General features: G+C 43.4%; 1 protein-coding gene across 7 annotated transcripts in view; it reads right to left on the bottom strand.

Annotated features, from left to right (window-relative positions):
- The window catches only part of MGAT5 (alpha-1,6-mannosylglycoprotein 6-beta-N-acetylglucosaminyltransferase), a 328,573-nt gene extending 310,202 nt beyond the window's left edge, over positions 1–18,371 (bottom strand). For 6 of the 7 annotated variants that reach the window (XM_079135630.1, XM_079135632.1, XM_079135627.1 and 3 more), the window contains exon 1: positions 17,970–18,371. The gene's annotated coding sequence lies outside the window, so the exon portion shown is untranslated. Of the gene's footprint in view, positions 1–8,226; positions 8,511–17,969 lie in introns of those variants that run through there. The other variant, XM_079135631.1, reaches the window with a different exon arrangement.
- Positions 18,372–20,654: the final 2,283 nt, after the last annotated feature.

The following is a 20,654-nucleotide window of genomic DNA, read 5'->3' as shown; positions in this document are numbered from 1 at the left end:
GAACATAACACTGTGAACAAATAAATCCCGGCGTGCTGCAAAAGGCTCTTGATTACTCTCCATGGTTGGGTTCTAATGGCATTTATAAGAGTCTTACACTTCATAAATATTTGAGTCTGAGCCTCTGCTGTGTTCGCATGAACATGTCACATTCACAGGAGCACCAAGTTCATCACAAGCTTGAGTGGGGCAAGACTGGGAAAGCAGTTGTTTGAGGTTTAGGACTGTTTAGACTAACATCTCATAGAAATAATTACACCACACAAATCTGCCTTGACGATAACAGCCATGGACACAGTGCTAAAAATGGGTGGTAAATTTGTATGTACACATCTTACTATTGAAGAATTCACTACAATCCAAATCCTTGGGTTCCACATCTATGGATTCAACCAACCACCATCGAAAATATTTGGAAAAAGGGCTAGAGGTATAGCTCAGTAGTAAAGCATGTGCTTAGTATCCATGAAGTCATGGGTTCAAACCTCAGCCCCTGAAAAAAAAAAAAAGTTTCTGTCCTGAAAACATAGACTTTTTCCTTGTTGGTATTCCCCAAACAATACCATGTAAGAACTATTTATATAACATTACATGGTATTAGGTTTTATAAGTAATCTGGAAATGATTTCAAGCATGGAGAGGATGTGTGTAGGACTGCTGCAGATACTATGCTATTTTACAGAAGAAACTTGAGCCTCAGCAGATTTTGGGTCCTGGAACCAATGCCCTCTGGACATCAAGGGACAACCATCACTATCTTAGCCACTGGCTGTGAAGATGTTTGCCCTGAATATGAGACGTCAGGAGTCTTACTTTGTTTTTCTTCTAAATGTTAAGCCAGATTCATTCCTTTAAAAAACTAATGGAATATAATGGGGTGGGAATGGGGTCAGGGAAGAATGGACGAAGGATGGATTGTGTACAGGGGAGACGTAGGGGGAAGGAAAGATAATAGAAAGAGACAAACATCATTATCCTACATACATGTATGATCACACAAACGGTGTGACTACTTTGTGTACAACCAGAGAAATGAAAGTTGTACCCCATTTGTGTATAATGAATCAAAAAATAATAATAATAAAAAAATAAAAAAATAAAAAAAGAATCTTAACCGGTCACTATAAAAAAATGAATGGAAAAGCATTTCAACATGAAAGACCTCTAACAAATGTTTCTCTTGCCAAAAAACTTTTACTTAGCACTAGAGGAGTTTTTCTTTGGCTCGACACCTAGCACAGGACTCATCCTCAGAAGGGCAGAATTCATTTGTAGATGGGGTTGCTTGAGCCAACAGCCTACGATGGAGAATAGGCAGGCTTTGGAATCAGAGACCTGCATTGAACCCCCAATCTGCACCTCATTTGCAAAGAATCCTATATCACTTTTTATGATTGTTATCCTAGCATAAACATTAACAGTACCACTTTTTCCTCTCAAAGGGAAGTTTGGATGATAAATTATGTGGTCACCTTGCTTATTACAGGAGTCACTGCAGACAAGACTCTTCACACACAGCCTCAAGTTTACTCAATGAAAATAAGGAAATCTAGCTTACAAGACAGTCCCAAGCATGAAATTAGTATGCACAAAGCTTGATCCCAGTGTACCTAGTGTTCCCCAGAACACCAGCTTCCATGCCCGTCGGCTCTCGGGAGAAAGTGTTTATCCATATACATCATGGACTCATCTTTTCCTGTCAAGTTGAATAAAGGACCTATATTTCCCACTTTTTATTGTGATAATGTCAAAAAAATAGGAATGAGATCTACCTGCGTCCAGCAGCTGCACATTAGTTTCATTATCCACCTGACCTGGAGATGACTCCTTCATGGATATTTAAATTCCTACATTCTAGATCTTCTGGAATTATTTACTCAATCCACAAAGGATGGGGTTCAGATCAAAATTCAACCTGAATCAAACCTCTATAAAATAGGCCAAGTGAATATGGTTCAGAATACACAGGGTGAAATCGTCCTTTGAAGTGAGTGCCATCACCACCTCTTAATTAACTGTGGTGACTTTCTTACTTTCTAAAGCCAAAAACAGTTAGCCATATAGATCCCATGATAGGATAGCTTGTTTAAAAAAAAAAAAAAATCATAGATACCTCACTTTAAAAATGAGGCCTAATCATATTCACAATCTTGTACATGAATCTGTACTATCAATCAGTGGTTCAGGAAACAATAGAATTTTGTTATTACCACTTATCAAAGAGAGAGAGAGAGAGAGAGAGAGAGAGAGAGAGAGAGAGATGAGATGCTGTCACTCCATTGCTAAGCTTGTTCAATACACATACGTTCTCTTTGTCTCAAAGGAACAGTAACAATATAAAGCAAAATGAGACTGTTCCAACTTTTTAAGGGGTGACTTGTACTCAAGGAGAAATGTGAGCAATAACCAGGTCCATAGAAAAATGAAGGAAAAAACATGAGACGGCTTCATCTCAATCTTCAGCATAATATTTTTAGAAACAAAGAATGAAAAGTTATTCTTCCCATTATCATCTCACCCGGTTGTCCAAACTATTAGTGTTGAATATGTGAAGGTCCCTGCCTACCATAACTTCTAAAGAATTAGAAAGGAAATGTTTAGCATTTTCATGCTCTAAACACAGACTTAGAAGGTATGAGAAGAAAAACATGCTTCTGGCATTACAACAATGGCTTCATGTCTGAAGGGCAGCAAGGAATGGTGGCAAAGTTACTTCCTATCAGCAGACGTTTCTAGAAACAGAAAAGGGCTGACACTACTCCAGAAATCCAGTTATAACTGCAGCACAGCACCTTGCAAGTTGGACTCACTGGGTAGAAAATTAGCAACGATAAGTACATACCTATAGAACTGTCTACCTGCACCCCAAGTCCTAATTTTTAGAGACCATTCCTCCCCTACATAAGCCATATATACACATAACCCCCTACACACACTCACACACACAGAGCCATTTGTAAAACATTTCTTGGACAAGAGAAATGTTTATCCTTGTGTTGGTTATTATGTAACTTTTTTTTTTGAAGTGTATGAAGAGATAAATAGGGTTGGTCTGTATACAGGGAATTTTCCTGTACAACGTCTGGTCTTTCTCCCCTTGAAAAACTGAAGCAGAAATCATGCTTCTGGTTAGGATTCAGATAATCGGTATGTTTTTAGGAAAATGCTACATTGCCGGGGAAATGTTCTAACAAACTTGCTTCCTCAAAATATGATAGAAGAGTGAGTCACAGATAGAGCTCAACTGGTTGACCAGGTCTAAGAAGAAAAGGAGCCAGCTGGAGATAAGCCCATACCCACTCCAAACCCTTACCTGACAGCCTTGGGGAAAGCCAAGAAAGACATGGACTCCTGATGACAGGGAGGGACAGGGGAGCAGTGGGTTGTGTGTATCCTGAATGCTTCACAATGCTCTACAATTTCTATACCACAACCTCCCTCGCAGACCAAAGAGGCATATGGATCCCTTCACAGAATGATTTTTTTCAATGCATGAAATACATAGGATCACAGAGGAAATCAATTATATTTAAATAGTTACCAAAATATTTTTTAATTGTGATACAGTAATACATGTACTTGTTTACTTAGCACATTAAATAACACTGTCTAGCGGCAGGTTTAACAGCCACCATAATTTCCAAGTGGCAATGAGTATTGGTATTTTAAAATATCTCCTAACCATGTAGAGTGTGAAATCAAAATATTGGATACCTACTGGTGAAAAAGTCACAATTACTGCAGTAATTTGAGGCCAATATTTAAAAGTGAAAGAATTGCAGCAGGGTGCAGTGGTGTATGCCTGTAATCCCAGTGACTTGGGAGGTTGAGGCAGGAGGATTACAAATTCAAGGCCAGCCTCAGCAATTTGATGAGACCCAGTCTTAATAAAAGAATTGGGGATGTAGCTCAGTGGTAAAGTGTCCCTGGGTTCAAAAACCAATAATTGAAGGACCTGTTAAATTCTGCTAGAAGTTAGTAAACATCAAAGTGTAATAACTTGCCATGAAAGCTCACAGATCCCCTGGAAGCTTGCACAGTGGGCTACAGCAGCTCATGTGAAACTCATGTGATAACCTGATTTCATCCTTGCTATGATTTCACAATGGTTTGTCCCCCCAGTGTCCAAGTGGTAGAAATGGACAGTGCAGGAAGGGCCTAGTGAAAGGTAATCAGTGGAGGATGCTCCACCCTAGGGAATGGATTAATGTTGTCTTAAAAGAGTGGTCAGGTTTCATAGGACTGGATTCGTTCCCATGAGAATGGGTTGTGTAAGTCTGGCTCATAAAGTGAGTTTGGCTTTCTCAGCTCACGCTCTCTTGCTTCCTTTTTCATCATGTGAGCTCTCTCACACACTCTCACCATGTGCTCTCGCTATGCGATGCCATCTGCCATGTTCTGATGCATTCAGGGGATCCTCACCAGATGCTGGCACCATGCTATTTGGACTTCCCAGCCACCAGAAATGTGAGTCAAATAAACCTCTTTATACATTACCAATCTGCAGGTATTGTAGCAGCACAAAGTGGACTAATATAGCCTCCTGTTCCTATGGTTTTTCCAGAATGATGAAGATACCCACAAGAAAGTCTTTGTCCAAAAAGAACAATTAAACCCATATGTGGGAGAGCAGAAGGTTTGTACCCAGGAGAGTCTACCACAGGTAGGTGTGACTGGGAGAGGAGCAGTATGACTGGGACCAACATCTATATTCCTTTTTACTGATGCATCCAATGTATGGGTCACAGGTTGTTTTTTTTTTAAATGCTTGATGTCAGGAGTAGTAATTCAGCTGAAGAATTGGACTAGGAGGGAAAAGTTATTCTACAAACCATCTCCCCCTAGCACTGTGTCTGAAGCCTCTAGCTTATAGCATACTTCCAATAGTCTTTTACTATCAAAAGTCAAATTATTACATAAACTACCTAGACACAGTTTCAAACATATCTACTGAATGCTATAAGAATAACTTAAATGGAAATAAAAGTAACCTATGACAAACCTGATGTATTTCAATATGCAATTAGTTGGGCAGGATCACTCTAGCAGACATAATAGCACTGTTAGATGCTGGTACTTTAACATAAAAAAAAAAAAAAGATCAGCTGCAGCTGCAAATGTAAATATGAACTGTGACAGGTGAGGGAATGCTATATGGGTGGTATGAATCTCCAACGGTAACTTCCCCAACAAAACAGAGAGCAATCTTTTACTTCTTTGACTAGAAAAGTCAATGCCTATTTCAAATGTGCAAAAATGATGTTTATTTGGAAGTTAGTGTAGATTAAGGTTTGTTTGCCCATGATAATCTAGTTGTAGCATACAGCTTGTGGTACAAAACTATTCTTCCCATAAAGATGTTTAACATCTATAATGGTTTGGATCTGAAATGTACCCCAAAAGCTAATGTGTTAAAAGTATGGTGCAGAAAGGTTCAAGGCTTTTAGGCAATGACTAGATAAAGAGGGCTCTGACTTCATCAGTGGTTAATCCATTTGATCAGTAGAGTAATCCATCAAATGGATAGAAATAGGTCACTGGGGTCATGTCCTGGGTTTATTCTATCCTTGTTCCCATCATCTTCCTCTCCCTCCACCCATCCCCCTTTCCCCTCTCTGCTTTCCAGCTGCCATGAGTTGAGCAGCAATCCTCCACCATTCCCTTCTGCCATGATGTTTCTGTCTTGGAGCTGACAAAGACTGAGGCCTCTGAAGCCATGTGCCCCAAATCAACTTCTCCATCTCTAAGTTGTTCTTGTCAGATATTTTGGTCAGAGTGATGAAAAGCTATCTAATACAGCATTCCTGGTCTTCACCCAATAAATGCTATAGCAACTCTCAATGAATGACAATGAAGATTGCCCTCACATATTTCTGAAATGCCTACAACACTGTAGGGTCTGAGACTACAGTCATATCTTCAGGTCCTACCGTGCCTACCTCTGGGTGATTTCAAGTTGGCACAAACAGGACACTCCCTAGGTAACTGGAGCAGACACAACAAGAGAAAGCTTAGACTTGTCTAGCAGGTACCTTTACCCAGGATTCTGCCCTTGGGACAAGGAAAGCAGAATACGATGGGGAGGGAAAATAAGCAGCCAGGCAGAAGGAAGCAGGTGGAGTCAAAAGGATTCTGGGGTTCCCAGAGCCTGGATCCCAGGATACAGATGGCTCCTGGACCCTCTCCCCGTCCCTGATGTGAATTCTCCCTTTGGTTGCAACAAGTTCCAACAGGTTTCTCCTGCTGGTGCCCAGAAGAATTCTTATTAATTACCCACACCCAACCACGTGAAGGGAAGGCCACCCACCTGAACTAAGGGGGCAGCAGCAACATCAAAAATGCTCAAGGGGCCTAGCATAGTGGTGCATGCCTGTAATTCCAGTGGCTGGGGAGGCTGAGGCAGGAGGATAGTGAGTTCAAAGTCAGCCTCAGCAAAAGCAAGGCACTAAGCAACTCAGTGAGACTCTGTCTCTAAATAAAAATATAAGATAGAGCTGGGGATGTGGCCCAGTGGTCAAGTGCCCCTGACTTCAATCCCTGATACCCACCAAAAAAATGCTCAAGGAAACTTACTCTACTGTCAAAGAAGCTATGTTCCTTGGGGAAGGTCTGTCAGATCTTACCTAAGCTCTTCATGCTATAGTCAAAGCTCATTTATTTTGATTCTACCCTCATTGCCAATACAGAAATGGGTCAGTGGCCATTCTTCATTTGGCATTTCAGATTCTAAAGATCATTCTGAAGTCAGCTCTTGGTCATCAATCCCATGAGCTTCACAACATAAATAACCATGTTGCCCTTCCTTAACAGGCTTGGAAAATGTAGGTATTGAGGAAAGTTGGCCTTTAAGGACCCAATTAGGTCTGAGTGAAAAGAAAATTTTTTCCAAAGTCTGTTCAGCTGCAAAAGTTCATAATTTAATGTCTCTAAATTATATTATGCTTAGAAATAATACCACCCTAATTCAGAAATGTGGCAATAAGAACCACTTGCCAAAGAGATGTTCTTAAAAGAAGCCAGGATCACTATTTCTCTACCTCTTCCACTAATGGACTCCATTATATCACACAAAAAAAAGGCCCTGCTGGAATCTAATGAATAAATAACTAGCACTTGAATAGAATTTGTGTCCATTTTAATTCCAATTAGTTTCCACTAGAAAGCCTTATTTAAATTAAAAGGGGGGAGGCCCAACACTACTTATAATCAAACACTTTAGAAATGCTTGAAAAGTTTCCTAAGCAAGCCAATCAGGTATAATGTTAAATAGCAAAAGCTTAACTGCTGGTTCTAAGTAAATAGAAGAAGTTTGAGTTTGGCATGGGAGAAGGGTTAGTTTTCCGCAGAACTACTCAGGGTCACTTCCAAATGGAGAGTCACATAAAATCATCCCAGTATAAGAGTCTGAAAAGTTTTCCTTTAAGGGTCAGAGAATAAATCAGGCACTTCTTGGTCACCATGACTCATCTCTGCAAATGTAATGTGAAAGCAGTCATAAGTAATACAAGAACAAGTGGGAGGGCCGCATTCCAATAAAACTTTATTTACAACAGGGGCAACTGGTCATATAGTCTGCTGATCCCTCATCTGCATTTTTTAAGCCAATAAAAAGAGAATAGAAAATATTGGGAGACATCATAGTAATAAAGGTAAGTATTGTTTCATAAAACTTTACTTGTTACATACGTGAATTCTGAGTCAATATAATTTGTTACTGTAGATTCAAGTCAAAAGCTACCATAATAGAAGAGTTAAAAAAAAAAAATCATTGGGGCTGGGGTTGTGGCTCAGTGGTAGATTGCTCACCCAACATATGTGAGGCACTGGGTTTGATCCTCAGCACCATATTAAAAAAAAAAAAAAAAAAAAAGCAGATGGAGTAAAAAAATAAATATATAAATAAAATTTAGTTGTTTGAGAACAGAGAATAAGTCTGCTTCTGAGTGAAACTAGTGAGAATTTAATGAACTTCAATGTGCTAAAAAGGGGGAAAGGGCAGATATCATGAGCTATTCCTAAAGCTAAAAGTACAATCTTAAAAGAATATTAATTAGTTACAATACAAAATGATCTTCCAAAGGACATTAAAATTACTTCTTAAGTTATTCAAATATCTAATATGAGCTGTGTATCAACTACTGCAAATTTCTCCATAACTCAGTGGCTTAAAACAATCATGTACTATGTGTTTGCAAAGGTACAGGTCAGACTGGTGGTTCTACTGACCTAGGCCAGGCTGAGCTGATCTAGGCCAGACATGCTCAGGAGACTGTGAGCAGCTGATGGGTCAGGAGGAGGCTGGATGGTCTATGATGGAATCAGCCTGCAGATCCTGGCTTACCCCTCTGGGCTAGTCTGGGCATATTCTCATGGTGGGGGCAGAGATCTGAAAACAAACCCAGAATTGACAGAGGCAATTGAAAACACACAGGAACTCTTAGAACTGTTAATACACAGCATTTACTAACATTCTACTGGTCACATAACCAATCCCATGGTGAGGAACAGGAAGGAGGAAGAACTGCAAAGCTACTGGGCAATGAGTGTGGCCATAGGCAAGCCTTTAATTGGAACCATTAGTGCAATCAATCTACCACCCACAATATTTATTGTTTATTATCACCTTGGCAGAAGCAGAGAGATTTAACATCATTTCAAGTTTTTCCATTACCATTGCTCATTTTCACTGTCTGTAATCACTTGTAAGGCAGAAAAGCAGAATGAAAAGAAAGAAGGATTTTGAAAAGCAGGTTTTATACCCTGGCTTTGCTACTTCTGGTTATGTGACCCTGAACAAGTTTGCTACACACATCAGTTTCCTCATTGTAATAACAGGGTCGGGGACAATTACATAATATGGAACATGTAGGCGTACTTGGCTCACTGTCTGGCCTTAGCAGAACTCAAAACTTATTTAGATACTAGTATGCTTTGCAAACTGTTGATGTGACTATGTTCAAAAAGACAGGAACAAGGAAATGGTAAATTTCCTGTAACAGTTAAACTCCTTCATAAAAAAAAAAAAAAAAAAAAAAAGAATAGCTAGTTTTCATAGAGGGTAAAGAACCATTTCCTTTCAAAGAATTTTGAGGACTGTGGTAAGTAGAAAAATGGTCCCTGAAGATATTCATAACAGAATCCCTGGAACCTATGGTCATATTGCCTTACAGGACAGATGTGATTAAATTAAGGACCTTCAGATGGGGTGATTACCGTGGATTATCCCAATTGGTCTAATCTAATCACTTGGATCCATAAAAGCAAAGAACCCTTCCCAGCTTTCTTCATAGAACCAGCCTGGGAGTAGAGTACAGGTCTTACCTCAGCATTGGTGCTGCTGAAGAAGGGGACACAAACCTGGGAATTCAGGCAACCCCTAGGAGTTGGAAAAGGCAGGAAATGGATTTGCCCATAGAGCCAACACATCTTGATGCTAGCTGGTGAGACTCCTATTAGATCTCTCACCTACAGAATTAAAAGTGAGTGGGTATTGCTTTAAGCCACTGGGTTTGTTGTTGTTACAGCAGCAATAGAAGGATGTCTTAATCTAACAATAAGGAAGCAGTGAAGTTCCCCTTAGCTGGGTACAGTGGTGCACGCCTGTGATTCCAGAGGCAGGAGAGGCTGAGGCAGAAGGATCACAAGTTCCAGGCCAGCCTCAGCAACTTAGTGAGGACCTAAGCAACTCAGTGAGACTCTATCTCTAAATAAAATACAAATAAAAGGGCTGGGGATATGGCTCAGTGGTAAAGTGCCCCTATGTTCAATCCCTGGTACCAAAAAGAAAAAGAAAAATCCCTCTGAAGCCACAGAACTGAGCAGAATAATTTCTGGAACTGGGAGATTATTAACCAGACATGGCATTAAAAATGGAAAGCTGTATCTGATTCTGGTTATAGGGGCAGTTAGAGAAAAGGCAATATGATAGAAATAGCAACACAAATCATGGAAAAATTTTGAGTACACTTTATAGAAAAGAACAATAAAAAGCATCATCCTCAGTATCTCTAAGCACCCCTACTTTTCACTAGTGGAAAGGTCTTATTAAAGAAGTCCTCCACAGAAACTCTGGGGACTTCATTGATATGATGCTACTCCAGACCCGAACTACAATACTTACTGCTCTCACCATTTTTTTGTAGATGACAATAAGGTAAAACCCTGGTTATGTATGAACATACACACATACAGAGTTTCAATTTGTTGATCTTCTTGAGCCCATGTATATTACACACACTGTGAAGGAAAAATATCTACAAAAAGTCCACAAATGACTTGAAAAACTGAACTTTATAAAGGCACAAAGATCACACAGGACCTCAAAATTAGGAACTTGCCCAAGAATATCTGTAAGGCTAGATTAAAGAAGCTAGAGTCTGCTGAGCCTAGCTAGGAAGGAACACTAGTAGAACCCCCCTCATCCCCAGTGCAGGAGAAGCTGAGTGATACATCATCTGTCGTATGAGAAGCCAGTCTGGGAACACAGAGCCAGCCCACGGGGAGATGGCAGGCCAGCTCAGAGGCCTCACCTGCCAGAGTCCGGGTTCACTCACCAGCCATACCAGCAGGCTTGTCTCGTGACTCCAGCATGCCAGGCCCTGTGCCAGGCAATGAGCTCCCAATCTGTGCCTACTAGAGTTCCAAACTCCTTTCTGTGGATTTCTTAGGGCCAGATGTATTTTTTTTTTAACAAGCCTAGAGGGGGAAATTTGCTCTTGTGGGAGTTCTTGAACATTTGAATTACAATTAAGGCCTGAGAAGAGAGGTGACCACATTTACCCAAGAGAATGATATTTGCACATACAAAATAAATAATGTGCAGTGTAGACTGCCCACTTAACAATGAATGTCACCTTTAAACCTGGCAAGCATAATAGTTAAAAATCAAAGAAAAGAGGGGAGGATGTATCATTCTTAGGGGAGACTAGAATTGCATTAAAGGGGGAAAACAATCCAGATAGAGGAGCTTGATGCTGTGCTTGCAAAAGGGTTTTCACAGGACTGCAGAGACCTCATGATGTACATCACTGGGACAGGGGATGGAGGAAAGCTCCCCTTCCCCTATACCACCTCCCACACACATTTTGCTGCCTCTACCCCTGCTAGCTCTAAAAATTACAGTAGAGGGAGTTGGGTGTGTTGGCATAGCCTGTAATTCCAGTGACCTGGGAGGCTGACACAGGAGGATCACAAGTTCAAGGCCAGCCTCAACAATGTAGTCAGACCCTGACTCAAAATTTAAAAGCAAAAAACAAAAAACAGGTGATGTAGATCTGTGGTAAAGTGCCCCTGGGTTCAATCCCCAGTACCTAAAGAAAAAAAAAAAAACATAGGAGAGGGAATGACAGAAAGATATCAAACAGAAAAACTAAGAAAGGTGCCAAAGGAAAATAGACGAGATTAATGGGCACCAGAGAATGCTTCCCTAAACAAGATGCGTAACAGAATCCATTTAGGAAACTCCTCATCTGTATGAATGCTAGTAAATTAAAAAAAAAAAAAAAAATCAGAGTTGAAAATAACAGATGGCTTAAAAAAAAAAAAAAAAAAAAAAAAAAAAAAAAAAAAAAGCATCTGCAAGGAGATTGACATAAAACCCTTACCCTTTAAATGTAGTTGCTTCACAGGGAAGCACAGAAGTCATGTAAACAGGATTTGGCCTGGCTCGTGGCAGTGTTAACACCGAATCACATTTCCCAGGATGCTGTGGCACAGACCACAGAATTTTGTGAGCCTGGTCATCTTCTGGTCTTTGGCCTTCAATTTCCTAAGTGGGGCGGGGAGGGGAACAGCTTCACTAGAGAAAGACGGGTTATTTCTAAGCTGAGAGTCAGGACCAAGACTTTTCATATCTAAACATATAAAGGTAAACATCCCAAAAGATAGTGATAATAAAGGGTTGGTTCTATGGTAAAAATTTCACTGTCTGCTCAAGGGAGTTTACTCAAGGGTAAAACCAACTTGAATGTTCTCTCAATCTTTTTTTATTGTTATTCAATATGGGAATTTTTTTATTCTATACCTCTTTTGCCACATGTATAGGGATCAGACAACATCAGGACTGAACAGATATTTGGAGTTCATTCAACCCCCTTACTTTCCAACCTGAGGCTCAAAGTGGTCACACAGGCTGATTCAATGTATTTGCATTTGTCTTCATAACTGAACTTAACTCTTTGGAGTAGGCCCTAACCACAAAGCTGCTCAAGGGAATCCAACCCCTTAAGCAGCTAAGTTCTACTTACTGAGCAGAAACATTTTGAAGTCAGGAGCAGGTGAAAGCACTGATGCCTGATGCAATCCTGAGCACAAGAAGGGACTAGAAGGAAAGGAAGTGGAGCCCACTGTTATGCCCAGCAGCAAAACTCCACCAAGTGGGTAACCTCAGGTGTCGGGGAACATCTCTCAGGGCCTCTGCTCTCTTTCTAGGGTTCCCCACACTGTTGGGATGCCTTCACAGGCAACATTTACTAGTCAGTTAAGGAACAGTTTTGACACCACTGCCCCATCACCCTGTGCTCCTACAGGGTGAAAATCAACGCCTAGAGGATCTAGGAGCCCAAAGATACATGGAGAGACTTAATTAATAAGAGTGAAACATAAAATTCAGCCCAGACAGTATCCTTAAAATGTCAGACTGCCAGGGTGGAGCACGCCTGTAACCCTAGCAATCCCAGCTGTGTTGGGGGCTGAGGCAGGAGGATTGCAAACACAAGGTCAGCCTGAGCAACTTAGCAAGATCCTGTCTCAAAATAAAATTTAAGGGTGTGCATGTGGAAAGGGGTTTTGGGGATGTAGCTCAGTGGTAGAGGGCCACATGCCTAGTATGTGGGAGGCCCTGGGCTCAATCCCCAGGAAAAAAAAAATAAAAAAGATGTCAAATTTAATAGGGACAGGAAGAAGAGTACACATCACCCAGAGGGACAAAATTCACTTACATAGTCCCAGCCCAGGATGGGGAAGGAATTCTGCTACTCCCATCTACTCCCCCACCATATTCCAAAATGAAGCTGGATGGGAGCCCACCTGGGACTCTAGGAAGACCCAAAGTCCAGCACATTCTCTTCCTGGAACATCTCGATAAACAAAGCAGGCACACATTGTTATCAATTGTTCCCATGGGACTCAGGGTCAGGGCTAAGGCTCACATTTGCCACTTCTGCCGGCTGGTGAGCAAATCTTTCAAACTCTCTGCAACTCTGTGTCCTCAGCTGGACAGAAAGGGGATCCAGAAGGACCTTACTGCTATCCCTTCCAACCTCCAAATGTCTTAAGACTTCTTGGTTCGGGTTGTAAAGGAGGCCCTGATGAGTTCAGGACATCCTTGACAGCCTTAGTAACTAGACATGGCCGAGCAAGCATGGGCTTTGGGTTCAAATCCTCACTCTGCCTCCCAAAGCTGTTCAAGGCTTTGGCCAGATTTCATGACCTTGCAATGTTACAGTCTCCCTATGTATAAAAACTGGGAGCAACAAAAGTCTCTGCCTCAGGGTTGTAGTGAGGATTAAATGAACTAATATAAAGGAAGCATATAGAATAATGTCAAGTATGGAAGACGAACCTTTTTCATCACCATCATTCTTATTTTCTTGACCACCTGTTCTTGACATTTTTCTACTAAGACATATAATCTCTGTGTCAATCACCAATACAACATACTTTCACGGCAGAGATAGAGATGTAGAAAAGAACCAGAACTGTCAGAGTAGAAAACTTTTCTTATGTGGGATGCTTATAAAAAGCATTTTATACCAGCATGACAGAACCTATAGGAAGTTCATGTGCAGAACTACAACTCTAAGGAGTTCAAAACGATAGGCAGGTACATACCCCTGCAGGGCCAGCCACAACCACAGAGGAAACAAAAAAGTGAGCTGTTGTTATTCTAGGGATAACACTGCAAGGCTGACTTCTTAAGCCTATTGCAAACAGCAATACAAAACTCTTAATAGTAACAAAGTATTTGGGGTACACCTCACCCCTGAGCTCATGGACAATGGGGTGAGAAGTGTTCCTTAGCCATCCTCAGCAGGACCAAGGTCCAGCTGGCATTAACACAGGTCTGACAGTGGAGGTGACAAAGAGCCAGTGCCAATTTACAAGGAAAACTGCTCCCTCCAAACCTGACACAATAGCTTATACCCCTTGCCTCTCTACACTTTTGAGACTAGACAAGGAGCCCCAAGAGGAAAACCCTGCTCTCATTCCAGAAGGCTGTGTGTGTAGACAAGAGAGCAGATTTCTTCAACCCTTCCTATGCATGGATACAACATACAGAACTGACAAAATCAAAGAAGGGTGCATTTAATTCTGGCAATGGAAAAAATAAAACAGCCTAAATGGGCAAACTCAGTTTAACTCCCCACTCTTACAGCTGAGAGTATGGTCACAGTACTAAAGTCTCCTGGGACTCACCTTGGCGGCTTTCCAAGAGCTATTAGCTATTAGTTTGCATTAACACACTGAAAGAGAAGGTCAGATAAATTAAAAGTGAGAAAGTAATTCAAAGAAAGGACATCTTCATACTGAGCGACAGAATGCATGACGCATGGTAAAGGCTGAATAAATACTGAATGCACCTGCAGCCAGCATCTTGGTCACAAATGTGTTTGGGTTAGTGATATGGACGCTGGATGTAAAGTGCATATAGGACAATAGCTTAGTTGAGAAATTTTATAAAACTTTAAGGGCTGAGAAAATCTTTACTCAATTTCAAAAAGAAATTTCAAAGTATAGCCACATTCTGACTATTAAGAGTGACTCTGTACTTCAAAAAAGCAATTATTAACTTTAAAGGCAGCCTAGTAAAACCTGTACTGACAAGTTCCAAATGCTCAACTGTCACTTACAAAGCAATTCTGCCCCTTCCCAATATAAAATTATTTCCTCCCTTTTTTAAGTACCTGTATTCTGGAACATACATACTTGCCTTTGGTCAAAACTATCCATCACCTGTTCTGGCACAAGGATCCCTCTACAAACTGACAGTCACCATAGCAACCCTCCAGAGACAAAACTGAAGGAACCACTTTCCTGAGACTTACTATAATAGCATCAACACAGAATGCCACCCCACCCAGTCCGCCACCCCTCCTAGAGTCAAGAGGATAGGACAAACAGGAGGACAGGGAAAAAAAAAATTAGTCCCTGATACTCTTTAAGCCTTTTAGAAAGGGGTAAAATCCCAGGCAGGACGACCAGAGTGAAAAAGGGTACAAATTTCCCAGCCCAGATTGTACGAATGACTATTCTCTGTGATTTTCCAGGCATCTCTGCAGGGTACACATGTCACTGCCTGTTACATGCCAAAATTTATTCTGTGGTGACCCTGCAGTGACTTGGATCCCCAAAACTGTGGAACATTGGGTAAAGTCAGTGTTATCTGGGACAGTCCTGAGCAGCTATACTTTTCAGGGGAGGAGCCAAAGCCTCCCCCCCACCACCACACCCCACAGCTAAGACCACAGGGGGGACTCTGGCATTTCAATGCCTTTGGAGGCCAGCTAGGCAGAAGGGTGGTTGGTTATTTTTAAACTGAGAAAACTGAATGGGAATGGAGAAAATCTGAATTCTTGTGATCTCTTAAGGCCCATTCCAGCTTCCAGATTCTCCCAGAGAACACTGCATATGCACATACATATGCACATGCTCCTTTATAAAAATCTACACGGTTGTGTGTATGTATATAAATGAATACAGTGTTCACACTTCCAAACACAAAGCACTTGAAATGCACACTGCTTAGGAGATCAAAAGGCCAGTGAGCTGCTTTGCAGCAGCTGGGACAGAAACACAGATACCCCTGATAGATCTGGGCAGAGACTAGCAGCTCTCCTGACATTGCAGTTCACCTTAAAACAAACTGACTGCCATTTGGGTGGTTGCAAACCCTGCAAAACTCCATAGACTCTTTCTCCTAGTGACTCCAGTCACAAGCGTCCCAGAGCCAGGAAGTTCAGGCTGAAACAAGGAAGGAGAGGAAAGAAAATGCCCAAGCCCTATCCCCAGACACCTAGCTCCACTGCAAACAGTAGACTGGCAGAGCAACTTCCTCCCCCTAGTTCAGTCCCTAAAAAGGGCAAAAAGGTCATTTTCTTCCCACCTCGATTTTCAGGGGTCCCCCTCAACAAGTTGTACATTAAGTTGAAAACTGGAGAAAACTATCAAGTCCTCTAAAAGGGGGAGCTTTACTCTGATCCTAACACTGTCAAACAAATTTAAGGATGCCCATCTCAGCCCTGGACAATCAGAACAAAAATAATTTATAGTAAAGAAGAAAGGAGTGAAAATCCATTCGGATGAATGAATTGAGATGGTCTGCCCTTCAGGAAAAACTGTTTTGTTATTTTCTTAGATCAGACAAGAGTTCTGATCCAGCGTCAAGACTCAAAATGTGGGTGACACAGAGCCAGTATCGGGAAGGGGATAGGAGTAATAACCAACCAAGTTGCTCAGGTCCTGACAAAGAGCTGAGGAGCGTTGAGTTTAATTAACTTGCTCTCCACTTGCAGACCATTAGAACAAGATCTTATTTTTAACACTTTGAATATTTACAGATGTAGTGTAAATACACTACATCCAACCAGAACACCATACTAACCTCAGTTTGGCTCCCCACTAATTCCACAGCCCCAGTAATGCCCAATCTTTCCTAACTGGTCCGGCAGGGCCGGGTGCAAACGGCGGCGACCTGTCTGTGCTGGGCCTGGCGGGCAGCGCCAGAAGTACCGGGCCTGAGACCTCCACTCGGGCATCTCAGAAAACCATACGCATCACCTGATCCAGTGCAGCCCAGAGGCGCTCGACTGTTGTTCTTAATGCTGCTGGACAATGCAAGCGCCACCCCTTCCCTCTTCGACACGGTGGCTACGAAAGCGCGGCTTTGTGTGTGACAGCGAGTGTGCGCGCGCGAACGTCCCCAGGCTCACACACCCCCTTCCACCTAGCCTGCTTGCCGCGCCGGGTCCGTGCGCGCGAGGGGCGCATAAAGAGAGAGGATCCACCTGGCAGACTACCACGCTACCAGGCCTCTGGCCATACGGCCGCGGGCAGTGGGGAATGACATCCACGCCCCGGTGCCCAGCCGCAGGGAAGGTCGAGGAGAGCAGAACCCGCCTCCGGCAGAGGCAAGGCAGGGGCCAGGGACACAGAAGGGCGACAGACGGGCGCAGCGCTCTCCACTCACGCACCCCCCGCCCCCAACTTTTGGAGCTGGGGGCCAGGGCTGCTAGCGACTCGGCAGGAAGTTCACAGGACCGCACTGAGCATGCTCTCGGGGAGTGTGCGCGGGTGTGGGCTCTTTGCTCCTGCAGCCTCTGCGACCCAGCAGCGGAGCTCAGAGCTCTGGCCGGATCGCGGTCCAACCCGTCTTCCCCGAGGGGCCCCCGGACTCGAAGGGCCTCCCCTATCTCCTGGCCCAGAGCGCCTGCCCGCCTCTTCCCTCCTCCCCAGGAGCCCGGAGCCAGTCCCCCTCATTCTTCTCCCTGACTGGCCCATGGCCGAACCCACCCTGCATGCCTGAGTCCACGGGACCCCAGCACGGCCCACGCCCGCAGCATGACCCCATCGGGCTCCTCCACGGTTCGAGCGCCCAGTCTGCCATTCCCGGCCGCTCGCCTCCAGCCCGTGCCACCCGAGCCTCCTCTGGACAGTTCCTTGTAAAGCTTACAAGCCTCCTTGACCCGGGGCCTGAAGGGCTTCATCTTCCCCTTGGGATGGGCTGCCTGGGGCAGGTGGGAGCCTCAAGGCGCGCCCCCCGGCTGCACTGCCGGGACCCGCAAGCGGCTGCGGCCGGGGAAACCACGCAGCCCCGGAGGGGCTGCAGGCAAGCCTGGGGATGTGCCGCCCCCAGTGCGGGTTCTCCAGCCCACCCGTGCGCAGCTCTCCGCGCCCCCCGTGGTCCGCTCTGTGTGCATCTCCCAACAGGGATGGCGAGCTCCGACACGATCGTCCGACCCAGCAGCTCTTACCTCTTGTAGGGCAGGAGCAGCAACAGCAGCAGTAGCCGAGATCACCCGCCAGCCGCCGTGCCCACGGGGCCCGAGGCGCAGCCGGGCGCCAGGTCTCGGCGCCCGGAGCCTGCGGCGCGGCTACCTGGGCTGGATCGCGCCCGGGGCCGCCGCCGCCGCTGCCGCCGAGCCGCAGGGCCGCCGCCGAGCGGGCCGCGGCAGGGACGATCTGCAAACTCCTAGCCCTGGCGGGGCCGCGCACAGCGCGTCCACACTCGGCCGACAAGCCGTAGAGACAATCCTATGGGGTTCAGCGGACCAGGGCAGCGGCTCTGCCCACAATTTCTTGAAACGCTCTCCCACCCGACCTCTCCAACTTCTCTCTGCTTCTGAGCTCGCGGCTCGCAGAGGCAGGGATTCCGGCCAGGGACGTTCAGCAAACTCCCCGCCCTCCCCGGAGGAGCGCTCAGCCAATTCGGAACGCCCCAGCTTTTCAGGGGCTGTCTGCAAACTCTCAACCCTGTGGAGGAGGACTTCCAGCCTCAATTCCGCAGCCCAAGGGGAGACATGAGAGAGCTAAACTGATCATGACCATAAATAATATTCTAGCAAGGTCAGGGGCAGTGTGCAAATGCTGATATGACCACGCATCCTCCAGAGTGGTGCAAACCAAGCCTGTAAGGGCCTGTGGTCTTTCAGTGGTGAAATCCAATGAGGAGGATATTATGGGCTCAACTAGCTAGTAGTGTAAGCAACTTTAATAAACGCCCTGAGGCTCAGTTACCTCCTTTGTAAAATGGATTAAATGAGGCAGTAAGAGTTTCTGCCACTTGGTTTTTGTGACCTTGTGCAAGCCGCTTAACCATTTAGATTCAGCTGCTTTATCTATGAACATAATAAATACTTCTTCGTGAGTTTATTGTGAAGATGAAATAAATGTAAAGTATTTAGCAATACCTGGCACATAGTAGGCACATAGATAATGCATTTGGTTCCTTTTTCTCTGCCCTGCTTCCTGCCCCTGATTTTATGAATGCTGTGTACATATAGCTGACCATTGTACTGTTGTAAATTCAAAAAGAAATAAAACATCCCATGCCCTGAAAGTACCACAAAGAACACTGATGGCATGAAATATTAAATCTGAACATCCAGAGAAAGTGCCTTACATTCACATAGCTAAGCGTTATAGATTCTTATTAAGTAATATTTGTAATGGAGGGAGAGTGGGCTGATGAATTACCAAGGAGTGAAAATGACAAGGTTCATAACCCCAGCAAGTTCCAGGTGTTTTAACCTGTCACACTACTTCAAGCAACACTAAGAGTATTTATATTTAAATTTCTCTGACTTTCTCTGCAGGATTTCTCCATTCCATTTCCCTGTCCTCCCTGGGTGTCTTCATTCTTGATCACCCTACCCTGGTGCTCACTATTTGCAGCAGAAGCACTTAGAAAAGAGGATTGTGGAAATTTTAAACTCTAGAAGCAATTCAATTCATTTTCATATTGTAAGTGATCTCTCAGGACCACACAGCTGGTTAGGGATGTCTCCTGACTCCAGGACCTTAACACATCCTGTGACCTCTCTTGCATAGAGAACTTGAGGATCTAGGCACCTGAGGTTAGTCCTCCCTTTAACTTCAACCTGGAGGAAATAACTGGAATACTTCCCCATCCGATGAGCCACAAATATCAGCCATGTGGGTCCTCAGCTGTAAGGGACTGTCCAGGTGGTACTCAAGGACTGCAAGGAAATCTGCATGGGCAGGACAATTCCTCTTCATAAGAAATGACCTTTTGTTGAAATCCCAGGAATCCCAAGGCACGTATTTCCCTCAATCCCTTGGAAGAAAATGTCTCAAGCCCTCTTCAGGCACCAGGAGGGAAATAGAAGAATGGTGACATCTGGTGGCCAGACCTTTCTGTGCTGTATATGGATCGTGCAGAGTCTCATCATTATAGATTGGTTTGGAAGCCAAGTTCCCACGGGGTGGTTAATTGTACCACCTGGTTGCCTAAAGATTTCTAAAAGACATTAATCATTTAAACTTTATGAATATTACAGATGGCTTTCTCAGAAAGTTTTTTTTTTACAAAAAACATATGTATATATAGGGAGAGAGAATAAAATTTGTAAATTCATATGTATCCACATGAATTTTCTATATTTGTATTATAAAGTCCACTTATTTATATAAATAATATATTTTCAACACCTTTGAAGAACTTAATACTTTCTCAATTGTGATTTCCCACAGTTAGGATTGCAATTTATTATATTACTAACTGCCAAAGGACACATAAAGATGCTCACATAAAGATGGAGTTATCTGCTTCATTATGTCTTCTCAAGAGAGGTTTTGTTACAAACCTAGGAAGAAAATAACAGTGGAATTTCAATAGTAAAAGCCTTTACAGATGATGGTCAAGGTCACACATACCTAGTGAACAGAGATTCCTTTCTAGCAGTATACCATTTGTGAGCAACAAGTGTTAGATTAAAAGAAGAGGGATGTCAGGGATTATTTCACAACAATGCCACAGTGTCTGTTGGTATTGCTAAATCTTCTGTTTTGCTCCATGTCTTGCCATATACTTGTCACGGGTACCATATGTTAGATAATTGCCCAATTATAATTATAGTAAACATCTCTGTCCATACAATCAAGTCCATTGTTTTTCAGCATCTCTATGTGAGTTACAT

Source organism: Sciurus vulgaris, assembly GCF_902686455.1.
Source record: "Sciurus vulgaris genome assembly, chromosome: 3".
Lineage (NCBI taxonomy): Eukaryota > Metazoa > Chordata > Mammalia > Rodentia > Sciuridae > Sciurus > Sciurus vulgaris.
Note: the sequence above shows the minus strand (reverse complement) of the source record. Positions and strands in the feature narration are given on the sequence as shown.